General features: G+C 44.4%; 1 protein-coding gene and 1 long non-coding RNA gene across 2 annotated transcripts in view; one reads left to right on the forward strand and one right to left on the reverse strand.

Moving 5' to 3' along the window:
• LOC134909844 (uncharacterized) overlaps positions 1 to 14,640 on the forward strand; it is a 210,520-nt gene that overhangs the window by 137,743 nt on the left and 58,137 nt on the right. The window lies entirely within an intron of this gene.
• The window catches only part of LAMA4 (laminin subunit alpha 4), a 222,287-nt gene that overhangs the window by 11,009 nt on the left and 196,638 nt on the right, over positions 1 to 14,640 (reverse strand). The gene's annotated exons all lie outside the window — the stretch shown is intronic.

Below are 14,640 nucleotides of genomic sequence, written 5' to 3' on the forward strand. Positions count from 1 at the left end.
TATTAACACTATAGTTTTTTCACTGGTATGCTACGCTGGGCTTTCTGGCTTATGCTGGTGTTTTGGGGTGCCACACCCTGCACCTAGATATAGCGCTAGGGACCCCAAATATACAGAGACGCCTTGATGCGGCTTTGGGGCTTATTCACACATTTGCGCAAATATGTGTACTGAAGATCTCTGAATTCTATTATTATGTGGAATTTATATCTGGTTACGGTTATCATTCAGGGTGCTGGGGGAAACAAATGCCTTTTTAACATGCTAAACTCACAAGTTCTCAAACTTGGTCCCCAGGACCCCACACAGTTCATGTTTTCCAGGTCACCTGTGGGTTTACAAAATGTGATGTTTGGTGATACACAGTGCACCTACTGGATGGTCTGGAAAATGTGACCTGTGTGGGGTCCTGAGGGCTAGATGATCACTGAAAACCAGCATAGGTGCATCCTCTCATATGTTTTGCTGGACATATAAATGCAGTAGCATTTACATTTATCACATGCTCTCACTTTTCTTCCAGTGATAAATAAAGCCAGCATTTAACAATGACAGTAAGTCCTTTTTTTATATAAGTGTACATCAATGAGTCAAAAGTAGTTACCATAAACCAGTCAGTAATTACTTTAAAAACAATGAGATACTGACAGCAAATGGCTGAATATTTATAATTAGTTGATAATTGACTCTCAGTGTATGCTTTCAAGTAAATATTTGTTACTTATATTAAAATGTGCAACTGTAAAGTTTGTTTGCCACTGTCTTTATGTCATTAATATTAACAATAGAAGCAATAGTACAAACAGTAATTCTGCAGTTATTAGGTGTAAATATTAAGAATGTAACATGTTATTTTCATTTAGTGAATTTGGGGGAGATATATGATGCCTTCTAGGAGTGAAGTTGCCCATAGCAACCAACTTCTGCCTATCACGGTATAGAATGCACTTAATAAATGATAGCTAGCAGCTGATTGGTTGCTATGGGCACATTCTCCATTTGTCCACTTCTCCACTTTTTAGAAGGCTTGATTCAATTCCCCCGTCTCACTAAACAAGTAGGTATTGTTTTCATATTTTTGTATCATTACCTGTATATATAACTACAGAGGTGAAAATGGTTTAGTAAATTAGCTTTTTTAAATTGGCAGGCCTTATGTAAAAGTCTAGAAATAATTGCTTAACAACAAAATATAATAAATCGGAGTTGAACTAGAGTATCATCAAATTGTTAAGCATTAGTTAAACTCCCAAAACCTTTCAACCTTTCTAATGCTAGCCATACATCAGACCAACTTTTCTCCAACACTCCAAACTTCCAACCATCCAACTTGTCTGTTCAACTAAAACAGTGCTCCACACATCTAACCAACTTTTTACCAGTGCTCCACACATCTAACCAACTTTTCATCAGACCAACCAACCTGCCAACTTCTGTCCAACTTGTGATGTTCCCTCCCAGAAAACGCTTGGGAACGCCTGCATTTTTCCGGACACTCCCAGAAAACTGACAGTTACCACCCCCAAATGCTGGCTTCCTGTCAAACTGCATACGCCTAGCGATCAAAAAAAATTCTGATTTCTATTCGGCTATGCCTATTGTTGTTTGGTGACACGCGCACGCTTTGCGGTACATACGCCGTCTATCGATAATCGTCCACTGTGCGAAAATGCACAGCAGCAATCAGGTCTGAATCAGGTCCAATGTCCACATAATGTCCCCAGTATAGTGCCAGATACACATATTTATTTATTACCAGTTATAATATTTATATAGCGCACACATCCCAAATCACTGGGAAAATTTGTGCAGTGCGATTTTCTCTGAGATCTGCACATGCGCTCTAGACTCCGGGACAGGCCAGTTAGACAGCAGGGAGCCCAGACGGAGCCTGCACACAGGCCTCCTCCTCTCTAGATGCGCCCATGTAGATCTGTATATGTTTAGATTATTCATAAAAGAACACTGTAATAAATACTGTTTCAGCTTGTGTAGAAAAAGTGTATCAAATGATGTATCCAAATGGGATAAAGCCAGGTGGCAAAGTATTGCTACTGTTTCAGGCGTAAACCTGATACATGAAATATTTATATTATGTCAGTCTCTGTAATTTAAATGTAATCTAGAAATTGATTTTAATTGTAGATCTCACTTTTTTTTCTTTTTTCTCACAATATCAAATTATAATTCTATAATTCGCACTGGTTGCCGCAGAGTGATTGACAGGAAGTGGGCGTTTCTGGGTGTCAACTGACCGTTTTCAGGGAGTGTCAGGAAAAACGCAGGCGTGCCAGGAAAAACGCAGGCGTGCCAGGAAAAACGCAGGCGTGGCTGGGTGAACGCAGGGCGTGTTTGTGGCATCAAATCCGGATCTGAACAGTGTGAAGTGATCGCAAGCGCTGAGTAGGTTTTGAGCTACTCTAAAACTGCACAAAAAACCTTTGCCGCCGTTCTGCGATCCTTTCGTTTGCACTTCTGCTAAACTAAGATACACTCCCAGTGGGAGGCGGCATAGCATTTGCACGGCTGCTAAAAACTGCTAGCGAGCTATCAACTCAGAATGACCACCCTAGGTTCCTTGAAAAGCAATGTATTTTTCGCAGATGAAACGGGCATTTATCACGGATTATGCTTCGCGTGCCTTAAATAATCCCTGATAAATACTGGCATTGGTATAAGCGTCAGCAAATTGGATAGCCCCCGGTGAATCCATTACCCGCGGTAAATTACTGCGGATAATTGGATATCCCCCTTTTTCGGTCAGTAGAGGAGGAGAGCCCCTTCCAGAGCAGGGTTTGTAGCTGGGACTCCCTGATGATAGTGAAGGGAAGAATGGAATGTCACCTGTCATAAACTCACATCAAATCTGCACCCCTCTCCTCTGCAATCTTGCTACCATAGCATGTGCCAGTGTGTTCATCCTGCTGCTGTCAGGAGGACACCAGGCATGGAGCGCGGTGAGGAGGTCCTTTTCCTTGGCGGCCTGGAGCAGGATGGACCGTGGTGAGGAGGAGCTCCATGTGACTGGAGCTTGCAGTGGGTCCCTTGTAGCCGGATGATCATCCAGTGTACATATCCCTCATCCCGTCTCTCATCATCTCTTATCCTGTATCTCTCTAGTACATGGGTTATATAGCCATACACAGTGGAACAAAAAATAAAATAAAATATATATATATATATATTTACATATATATATATATACACAGTTTATACATAGTGCAGTGTGTGTGTATATATACACCTGTGTGTGTGTATATATATATATATATATATATATATATGGTATATATACACTGTGCATGTATATACAACCCATTTATTATAGATGCTCCCCCCCTTCTCCCCTCTGAATACACACACACACATATCAATCAGTCACACATCTGCTGCTGTTGCTATCGGGACATCAGAGAGAAGGCGAAGTGAGTTCTCAGCCGGGTCCCCACACACGGCCGCCCGCCGGCACCACCCGCCATCCCCCCGGCATGCAAGACAGACATACACCTGACCTGCTGCCGGAGTCAGCGCCTCACCAGGCGCTCTCTGTCAAAGCCCCATGGGAGCTGCGGCTGCCTAAGGTGAGCTGTGCGCTGCAGCTCGCCTACATTTAATCAATATATATCTTTTAAGTTTGAATATAAGGAGGCTACGGCTGCGGCGTTGCAGACAGCCTGCAGCCTCCGTTCTTACATCTAGTAGAAAAAAAAAGCTGAGGTAATGGCGGGCAGGGGGGGTTTCCAGGTACTCGGAAACCCCCCTGCGTGCGCGTATGCACCCTGCTATCATTGCCCCAGGTGAGAGAGCAGGTGGCAGCTGTCTCCCGCATCACACCTGGCCCGCCATGCTGGAGCCGCTTCTTTGAGCCTGCTGGTCACCACTGTCACCTGAGCTGTACAGCAGGGAGAGGAGGCAGCGGTAGCCTGCTGCAGTGTACGGGGACCTCTCTCTGCACCTGTGTCACCCGCATCCGCGCTGTCACTGATCTTGTGGTGACTCCCGTATTACCGCCGCCGAGGGTCCCGCATTACTGCTGCCGCCACAGGGGTTCTGCCATGGGGAGCTTTCATGATGATCGCAGGTTATGGAGGGAGGGGTGCATTGTGATCAGATCACGCTGCGCCGGTGTCAATGCGGGGGAGGGTGCATGGTGATATTAGGGGCAGCCGGGCAGCAGTGATGGACTGCCGCAGCTGCCCCTGAACTCATCGCGGCCCGGCTCCAGCTCCACAGTTCTGCCGCTACCGGGGATCTATCAGACCATCCGGCAGTGAAGGAAAAGAAGTAGGCGGGCACTGCTGGCCAGTGTCCGCCTACTTATCGTTCAATTCCCCATACACCTGAAGGATTAGTTGGGAAAATCAAACAGGTTTGATTTTCCCAACTAGTTGGACAGACCGTTTTTGGCCGTTTTTTAGCGTGTGGGAGCAAACGGCTGATAATCGTTTGCTCCCACACACTGCCAGATTATCGTTCCAATTTGCCAACTAGTTGGCTGGTTGGAACAATATCTTTCTGATGTATGGCCAGCTTAATACAGCAAAAACAAGTATATATATATATGTATATATATACACACACACACACACACACACACACACACACACACACACACACACACACACATATATATACAGTATATATTCTTTTTTAATTATACAACTGGCTTCAATTCACAGCACTCAACCTACTGCGGTGCAAGTGGTATGTGTCCACACCATTTAAATAAAAATAAAAACCACACATACTCAGCACTCACCTACAGTATCTACATTCCTTACGTACAGTTTCGAATTTAGGTGAGTGCTGAGTATGTATGATTTTTTTTAATTGCAATGGTATGGCTGAGTGCTGTGAATTGAGGCCAATTGTTTATGTAAATGTTTGTGGTCTCTTGCACCCCTATTTCCCATATGTAAATCAAGTTGTGTCAGCTCATTTCCCGGGTGCTCAATAATTAATATGCTTTGGTGTGGTTCTGTCTCTTTAAGCCAGTGAGACAGTTCTTAAACCCAGTGAAGCACCATAGTTGTATTTAAAATCTGTGCATCAAAGTGAGCAAAATAATGCTGAGCAATGCTCACATTTGCTGAGAGTTAATGTAGGGACTCACCAGAAGGTGAATATTGTGAATTGGTTGGTGAGCTATGACAATTTTTTATATATATTCTTTAACTTAAAGATGCACAATACAAGTACTATAGAGCTATGACAGTTTATTGCAATATTTTGGAAACTAACAATCCCTGATTTTACATGACATACAGTTTGGAATTTAATTAGGTGAGCACTGAGTATGTATGATTTATACATACAGAACTTAGTGGTCCTGGAGAGGTGGTGGAACTCATTTCCCCTGCCACCTACCCCCCGCCCCCCCTCCCATTAGGTAGAGCCAGGGCTACTGCTAAGGTTTTCAGTAACCCCTTCAAACTATAGATTCTTGTGCCCTAATCCCCATACTTTATAAAGGGACAGTGGTCTCACAAATAAAGGTCATGGTCACACAATAGTACCCCCAATTCAAATAATGACATGCAGTAACACAATCTTCTTCAAATTACACCACACGTGGTGCCCCTGATTCATATTATACCACATAGTAGTGCCCCTTATTCGCAATACGACACACAGCAGTGCCTCTAATTCACATTAAGTCACTCAGTAGTGCCCTTTATTCATGTTGCATCACTCAGTAGTGCCCCTTATTCACGTTACACTACACAGTTGTACCCATTATATACCTTATGCTACATAGTAGATCCCCTTATACACAATGTCCACAATAGTGCCCCTTATACACAATTCCCACAACAGTAGTGCCCCTCACAGATAATGGCCACCGCAGTTGTGTGTGTATGTGTATATATATATATATATATATATATATATATATACTACTGTCACACTTGTTAACAATTACACCTCTTACTAATGTGATGCCTTGGCTTGTGCTGGCAGGGGATAGGGGGGAAGGGGGGGGGGGGGGGGCGCATGCACTGCACTTTAACATTAGTGTTAGGGACTAACCAGATGAGGTCGCCTGGTCATGGTTGGGGGGCCCATATTTCTTTTCTTTTTGTGGAAGCACCTATCATTATGTTTAAAATTAAGGTGTGCAATCCATGCCCCTATATATGCACTGCACAGCTCCAAACCGTAAATCCCTAACAGGCAATATGGGCAGCCCACCTCCCTCCACTGTTTGACAACATGTAGCACAGCGCTAATCGTGCATGCGCACTGAACCATCTATGCTTTCCATTAGGCTATTCAATAACATTCACAGCACTTTTGCTCCTGCGCTCTGCACCGTCAATGTTTCCTCTATGGTATAAGTAGACAAAGGGCTGTTTTAACAATTAACCCACCAATGTAACTACTGAACAAACATCTTAACCAATATTCAAAAATAAAGCTAAGGATATGGGTTTATGGCAGCAATAGGTATTAAACCATCCCATTGCCAATAATGTAAAGTGCAATACTGTACATAAAAACAAAAAATAAACAAAACAATCAAAATGACCTTCTGCATATAATAAACCTATCAGGTCATAAATCCACTGTTCATAAGAAACACAAAGTTATTATTTTCATTCAGACCCCTTGGTGAAATAGTGTCTACTTAGCTTCTTTTTGCAAATTTTCTCTCCCTATCATTAACTCTTTCCGGGGACGGTACATGATCAATTAGCATAGAGGTTTGATGCCTTTTCTCCACAAAATGAGGGGCTACTGGCTTATCACTTTGTCCATTCTTAATTGCTTGTCTTAATGAAGAGTGGTTATACGCCATTCTGTCTCGAAAACACTACAGTGTAATATAAGCTGCACGGACATAATAAAAGATATATCACAAATGTTGTGGTGCATGATAACCAATGCTGGATGCATATCTTCCTTCCCAGGTGTGCAAAGTCCTTGCTAGTCAGTATCCCATTGTAGGTTGTACATCCAGTGCACCTGAAACAACCTGACTTTTTCTGGCAAAGCCACGGTATCATTTTGAAAATTCAACATTGGTCGCCTTAACAATTGTTGAAGATTTGTCCCTCTGCAAAGAGATGTCACTGGTGATTTATGACGATTTTGTAATCCTTTATCTGAACCCACAATGGGCCGATTCTGTTGTACGGCGCTGGAGAAAGCTGATACCTTGGTATTGGACCACCAGTCTATTGTTCAAGGATTTTTTTTTTTTTAAAGTCTCTTTCTTAAATATGTGTCTTGCACTTAAAAGTCTGTTAGGTATAGCCTCTCTATAGAATATATTTGCCATTTCCTGCAATTGTATTTCAGCAGTCTCTGGCTTAGTATTGTTCTGCAAAGATCTAATAAAATGCGAGACTGGTAGTCCCTACTTTAGCTCCCTGGGGTGGTGACGTTGTTGTAAACAAGATAGTATTTCTGTCCATACTTTTATGATACAGTGTTGTACTAAGGGTAATACCTGAATGAAAGATCTGCACATTTAAAAATTGGATCTGGTCGGTCTGAACATTACTAGTACATCTATTTGGACTATCCAACATGTTCAAATTCAAATTCATTACCATTTGTAAAAATGCTTCTTGGGTGTCACCCCACAAAATAAGAATATCATCTATAAAGTGAAAGTAGATGATATCAAGGGGATACGGTGGAGGGACCAAACTTCTGCACCAGTAGGTATTAGATTATCTCTATGAGAATCCCAAAATATTATTAACGATAGTTCAGTTCTCATGGTGTGGGGGTGCTACTCAACGTAAGTAGTGCAGAATGCTGGGACCATATTTTGGGTATATGTACAGTATGTGCACTTATATTTTGTCATAAATAAATTAGCATAAGCTGGCGCTAAATTTGACCCCCCATCGCCATCCCACCATTCTGCACAAAATATAGATCAACGTATTGAAAATGCTATTCGCCAAAATCGCATATATCAACTCTCCAATACTGTATATTCCACAGGTGGGTCATCAAAATCCACTGACAGTAATGATTCTTTTACAGTCTCTACTCCCTCCTTATGTGGAATGACTGTATATAATGATGCAACATTCATAGTTGTGAATATCATATTCTCTTAGCATGAAGAAAACCCAGCAATTAAGAGAAGAAGTAGAGGGGCCAGATTCCCAGAGACATCAGAACAGAAAACATCAGTCTCAGCTAAGGGATTTACACAGTGGTGACAAGCGGATCTACAGCCCATTTCCAGTGAGCAAAGGATGGGGGGCATGGAGCTGAGAGGATCACTGGTGCCTACTCCTGTGGAGCATGAGAGCTTAAGGTGGAAATGTACTAGGCAGTGAGAAGGGTGGAGATGTGATCCAGTGGAGAAGTTGCCCATTGCAACCAATCAGCTGCTCTGTATAATTTTATAGTATATAAGTTATAAATGTTACTTTCTCATACGATCTAGAGGATGCTGGGGTCCACTTCAGTACCATGGTGTATAGACGGTTCTGCAGGAGCCATGGGCACTTTAAGACTTTTCCAGAATGTGAATTGGCTCCTCCCTCTATGCCCCTCCTCCAGACCTCAGTTTAGAAAATGTGCCCAGGCAGACTGGTCGCACTCTAGTGGAGCTCTACTGAGTTTCACTAAAAGACTTTGTTAGGCTTTTTATTTTCAGGGAGACTGCTGGCAACAGTCTCCCTGCTTCGTGGGACTTAGGGGGAAGAAGTAGGAACCAACTTCCTAAATAGTTTCATGGCTCTGCTTCTTGCTGACAGGACACCATTAGCTCCTGAAGGGTACTGAACACTAGCTGCGGCTATGCGCTCACTCCCACAGCACGCCGTCACCCCCCTAACAGAGTCAGAAGTCAGAAGACGCGTGAGTATTATTACCGGAGATCTGCAAGAGGGACCTCCGGTCATTGTGATGGCTCAAGGTACCGTGCAGCGAGCGGGAACGCTGCACGGACATGCTATCCATACACAGCGCACAGCAGGGTGCAGGGCGCGGGGGCGCCCTGGGCAGCTTGAAAACCTAATCTGACTGGCAAAAAGGTAGCATATTGGGCGTGGCACAATCCTACACCCCCGCCAGTATAAATATTACCTCATGTTTTCTGAGGGGAAGCACGCCATTGCAGGGGGCGGGGCTTCCTCCTCAGTCAGCCAGCGCTACTCAGCGCCATTTTCTCCAGGCAAGCTGCAGGGGAAGACACGCTGGCCCTCCTCAACGTCTGAATCAAGTATCAGGGTGTATATTAAGGGGGGCAGAGTGATAAGTGGTGCTTAAATTGGCATATATATAAAGCGCTAAAGGTCTCTTAGATACACAGCGATTCTTTACATTGGCGCTGAGTTGTGAACTGGCAAGTCCCTTCTCTGTCCTTCTGACAGATTTTAATGTGGGTCTGTCCCCTATAAGCCCCAGAGTGTCTGTGGTGTGATTGTACACGCGTGTGACATGTCTGAGGTAGGGAGCTCTTCCCCTGAGGGAGCCATTTTAGGGACACAGAGTTGTAATGTGGTGGCGCTGCCGGCACACCAGAAGCCTGAATGGGTGAAAGAATTATGTGATAGTGTGAATCATATCAGTAAGAGAAAAGTCTCATGCAGAAAGTTGGAGAAAATCTGTCGAAGATGTGATTTTTCAGAGTTCTGCTTTTTCATCCACAGGGGACCCCTCTGGGTCACATAAAAGGTAATTTGAACAAGTAGTACAAACTGATACCGACACGGACTCTGACTCCTGTGTCGACACTAGTGATTCCAGGGGAATAGATACAAAGTTAGCAAAAAACATACAATACATGATTATTGCTATAAAGGAGGTGTTAGAAGTTACAGAGCCCCCTCCTTTACCACATGAAAAGGCTTACTTTTAGAAAGAAATGAAGATTAATGTAACTTTTCCTCCTTCTCATGAGCTGAACAGTCTCTTTGAGGGTGTCTGGGCAAATCTTGAAAAGAAATTCCAGATTCCCAAAAGAATTCAGGTAGCTTATCCTTTCCCTGCAGAGGACAGGAAAAGGTGGGAGTCACCCCCCGTTTTGGACAGTGCCCTGTCACGTTTAACAAAAAAGGTGATTTTCCTTGCGCCTGGCACGGCTTCACTTAAGGAGCCGGCAGACCGCAAGTTGGAGACTACGTTGAAATCTATTTACGTGGCCAATGGGACACTACTCAGACCTACCATTGCCTGTGCGTGGGTGAGTAGTGCTATTTAAAAGTGGTCAGAAAACTTGTCATCAGACATTGACACAATAGATAGAGATGAGATACTCCTAACATTAGGTCATATCAAAGACGCTGCTGCGTATATGCTAGAAGCCATGAAAGATATTGGTCTCTTGGGATCAAAAGCCGCTACCATGGCAATCTCAGCACGGAGGGCGTTGTGGATTCGCCAATGGAATGCTGATGCAGATTCCAAAAGGAATATGGAGGCTCTCTCGTACAAAGGTGAGGCCTTGTTTGGAGATGGGCTGGATGCGTTAGTTTCTGCGGCTACCGCAGGTAAGTCGACATTCTTGCCTTATGCTCCTGCACCGGCGAAAAAGACACATCACTCTCAGATGCAGTCCTTTCGGCCCAATAAATACAAAAAGGGTAAAGGTTCCCCTTTCTTTGCGGGTAGAGGAAGGGGAAAAGGAAAAAAGTCCACAGTGTCTCCAGGATCACAGGAGCAGAAATCAACCTCTGTTCCTGCCAAAGCTTCAGCATGACGCTGGGGCTCCCTTGCGGGAGTCCGCTCAGGTGGGGGCACGTCTGAAACTCTTCAGTCACGTCTGGGTTCAATCTGGCCTGGACCAGTGGGTCGTACAAATAGTGTCCCAAGGGTACAAACTGGAGTTTCAAGACATTCCCCCATGCCGATTTTTCAAATCGGCCTTACCAGCTTCTATCCCGGACAGGGAAGTGGTTGCAGCAGCAAAACAAAAATTGTGTCAGGATCAAGTCATTGTCCTGGCTCCCTTGTTACAGCAAGGAGAAGGGTTTTATTCAAGCCTATTTGTAGTTCCGAAGCCGGACGGCTCGGTCAGACCGATTCTGAATCTGAAAAATCTGAATCTCTACCTGCAAAGGTTCAAGTTCAAGATGGAATCTCTGAGGGCAGTGATTTCCAGTCTGGAGGAGGGGGAATTCATGGTGTCAGTGGACATAAAAGATGCCTACTTACATGTTCCCATTTATCCTCCACATCAAGCTTATCTGATATTCGCAGTACAGGATTGTCATTACCAATTTCAGATGTTGCCGTTCGGACTCTCCACGGCACCGAGGGTGTTCACCAAGGTGATGGCGGAGATGATGGTCCTCCTACGACAGCAAGGAGTCAATATAATTCCTTACCTGGATGATCTCTTGATAAAGGCAAGGTCCAGGGAAAGGTTGGTGCAGAACATTGCACTCTCCCTGACAGTACTTCAACATCACGGTTGGATCATACATTTTCCAAAGTCACAATTAGAACCGACGACAAGATTGTCCTTTCTGGGGATGTTACTGGACACAGAAGTACAGAGGGTATTTCTTCCAGTAGAAAAGGCTCTGGAAATCCAGAGAATGGTCAAACAAATTCTGAAACCAACAAGAGTGTCGATTCATCAATGCATTCGGTTGTTGGGAAAGATGGTTGCGGCCAACGAGGCCATACAGTTTGGGCGATTCCATGCCAGAGTATTCCAGTGGGACCTATTGGACAAGTGGTCCGGATCCCATCTACACATGCATCAGAGGATAATCCTGTCATCCAAATCCAAAATTTCACTCCTGGGGTGGCTACACAGTTCTCACCTCCTAGAGGGACGCAGGTTCGGGATTCAGGACTGGATCGTTGTGACCAGGGATGCAAGTCTCCGAGGCTGGGGAGCAGTCACACAGGGGGAAAGCTTCCAAGGAAGGTGGTCAAGTCAAGAAGCTTGTCTCCACATAAACGTTCTGGAATTGAGAGCCATTTACAACGGCCTTCTACAAGCGGTCCATCTTCTTCAAGATCAACCCGTACAGATCCAGTTGGACAATGTAACAGCAGTCGCATACATAAACCGTCAGGGCGGAATGAAAAGCAGAGCAGCAATGGCAGAGGTGACAAAGATCCTCCTCTGGGCAGAAAGACATGCAAGAGCTCTGTCTGCAATTTTCATTCCGGGAGTAGACAACTGGGAAGTAGACTTCCTCAGCAGACACGATCTCCATCCAGGAGAATGGGGCCTCCACCAAGAAGTCTTCGCAGAGGTGACAGGTCTTTGGGGAGTTCCTCAACAAGAAGCTTCAGAGATATTGTTCCAGGTCGAGAGAACCTCAAGCAATAGCAGTGGATGCACGAGTGACCCAGTGGGTGTTTCAGTCGGTATATGTCTTCCCTCCACTTCCACTCATTCGAAAGTTCTCAAGCTCATAAAAAGAACTGGCGTTCGAGCGATCCTCATTGTCCCAGACTGGCCAAGGAGGGCTTGGTATCCAGATCTTCAGGAGTTACTCATAGAAGATCCTCGGCCTCTTCACGAGGACCTGCTGCAGCAGGGGCCGTACGTGTATGAAGACTTACCGCGGCTACGTTTGACGGCATAAGAAAGGGAAAGGGAGATTTTTTGCTGCGCCTATGTCTATCAATTATCTTAAATGAATTTAAACAGAGCTAATGTCTTAAACATAGGATTGCCAGTGTCAAATGTACGTGCGCCTCTATAAGGAGTTGTGTGTTACTCCTATGCTGGAAAGCTGGAAAGAAAAATGGGAGAAAATAGAAGCGCTCAACACTTTCTGACACTGTAATCCTGGATCAATTCACAACCAAAGGGTCAAAAATTAAAATGAATGTTTATTGTGAACCAGTATAAAATACACTATATACAAGATGTGTATTAAACATAAAAGCCCTATCCTCACTGAATTACCACATGTGTTATATTTTACAACTCACATCAGTTACGTATATGTTTCAACAGACAATTTAAACAAAATTGCCAACTAAGTGACTAACACCTGTCTCTCCCCATACATTGCAGCGGGCGGTGCACGCCCAGGGAAAACAGGTCTTCAAACAGCGGGATCCCGGCCATATTTTCTCCCATTTTTCTTTCCACGTTTGACGGCATGGCTGTTGAGCGCTGGATCCTAGCCCAAAAGGGTATTCCAAAGAAGTCATTCCCACTCTTATTCAGGCCAGAAAGGGAGTAATGTCTAAACATTACCACTGTATTTGGAGAAAATATGTATCTTGGTGTGAAACCAAGAAGGCTCCAATGGAAGAGTTTCAGTTAGGACGTTTTCTCCATTTTCTCCAGGCGGGTGTGGATGCGGGCCTACGATTGGGTTCAATCAAGGTCCAGATTTCGGCCTTGTCCATTTTCTTTCAGAAACAATTGGCCTCCCTTCCAGAAGTTCAGACATTCATGAAAGGGGTTCTGCACATCCAACCTCCATTTGTGCCTCATGTGGCACCATGGGATCTTAACGTGGTGTTGCAGTTCCTTCAATCGGATTGGTTTGAACCTCTACAGGAGATAGAGTTGAAGTTTCTCACTTAGAAAGTGGTCATGCTGTTGGCCCTGGCATCCGCAAGGCGGGTGTCTGAGTTGGGGGCCTTGTCACACAAGAGCCCTTTCTTGGTTTTCCGTGAAGATAGGGCTGAGTTAAGAACTTGTCAGCAATTTCTTCCAAAGGTGGTTTCTTCTTTCCATATAAACCAACCTATTGTGGTGCCAGTGGCTACTGACACCTTCGCTGCTTTAAAGTCTCTGGATGTGGTCAGGGCTTTGAGAATCTATGTCGCAAGAACAGCTTGGATACGGAAAACAGAGGCTCTATTTGTCCTGTATGTGCCCAACCAGATTGGGTGTCCTGCTTCTAAGCAGACTATTGCGCGCTGGATCAGAGGTACAATTCAGCACGCTCATTCTACAAAAAAGCACTGCCCATTATTGATATGATGGAAGCAGCATGTCACTGTGTAACTGTGCAAACATTATATTGATTACAATTCCCAAATGGTTACTGAGCAAGTGTCTTGACGGTAGCACTTCTGACCAGATTTTATCGTATTAGAATGGTATTAGTAGTGTACTTTGACAATTTATCGTACATCCCCGTAAAAGTAGCACCCGGCAGGATGCGAGTTTGGAATGGCTGCGCTACACCAATGGCAGAGTACTCATACCCCTTTTACACCGAGTGGATAACCCAGGTTATTGCAGGGAAGAGCGAGGGCAACCTGGGTCCAGCCTCAGTGTGAAAGGCTCAACTCGGGTTGTGTATAACTGATCCGCTACCCAGGATATTCCCGTGTCCAACCTGGGCCAGCTTCAGTGTGAACGGTACTACTTGGGTTATTTGATCTGGATCATGCTTAATTTGAGCCAATGGGGGGATTAGGAACACTCATAAGCCTGTGACGTCCACTTGTGATGACTACACTGTTTTGCAGGGTAGACACGGGGTCAGTGTGAAAGTGGTCAACCTGGGAATAACCCCAGCTCCAGGGTGCAGTGTGAGAGGGGTATGAAGAGCTGTAACACATGGCTGAAACAGTGTTCAGTTTACCAGAATTTTGGTGTGAAAGGGGCATCACTCTACAACTACATCAGCTCATTTGTATTTAATTCTCATGAAAACTGCAATCTTTACTTAAACCACATTCTCTTGATAAAAATTTTATAATAAAACCTTCATGATGGCATACACGTCTGAA

Source organism: Pseudophryne corroboree, chromosome 4, assembly GCF_028390025.1.
Source record: "Pseudophryne corroboree isolate aPseCor3 chromosome 4, aPseCor3.hap2, whole genome shotgun sequence".
Classification (NCBI taxonomy): Eukaryota; Metazoa; Chordata; class Amphibia; order Anura; family Myobatrachidae; genus Pseudophryne; species Pseudophryne corroboree.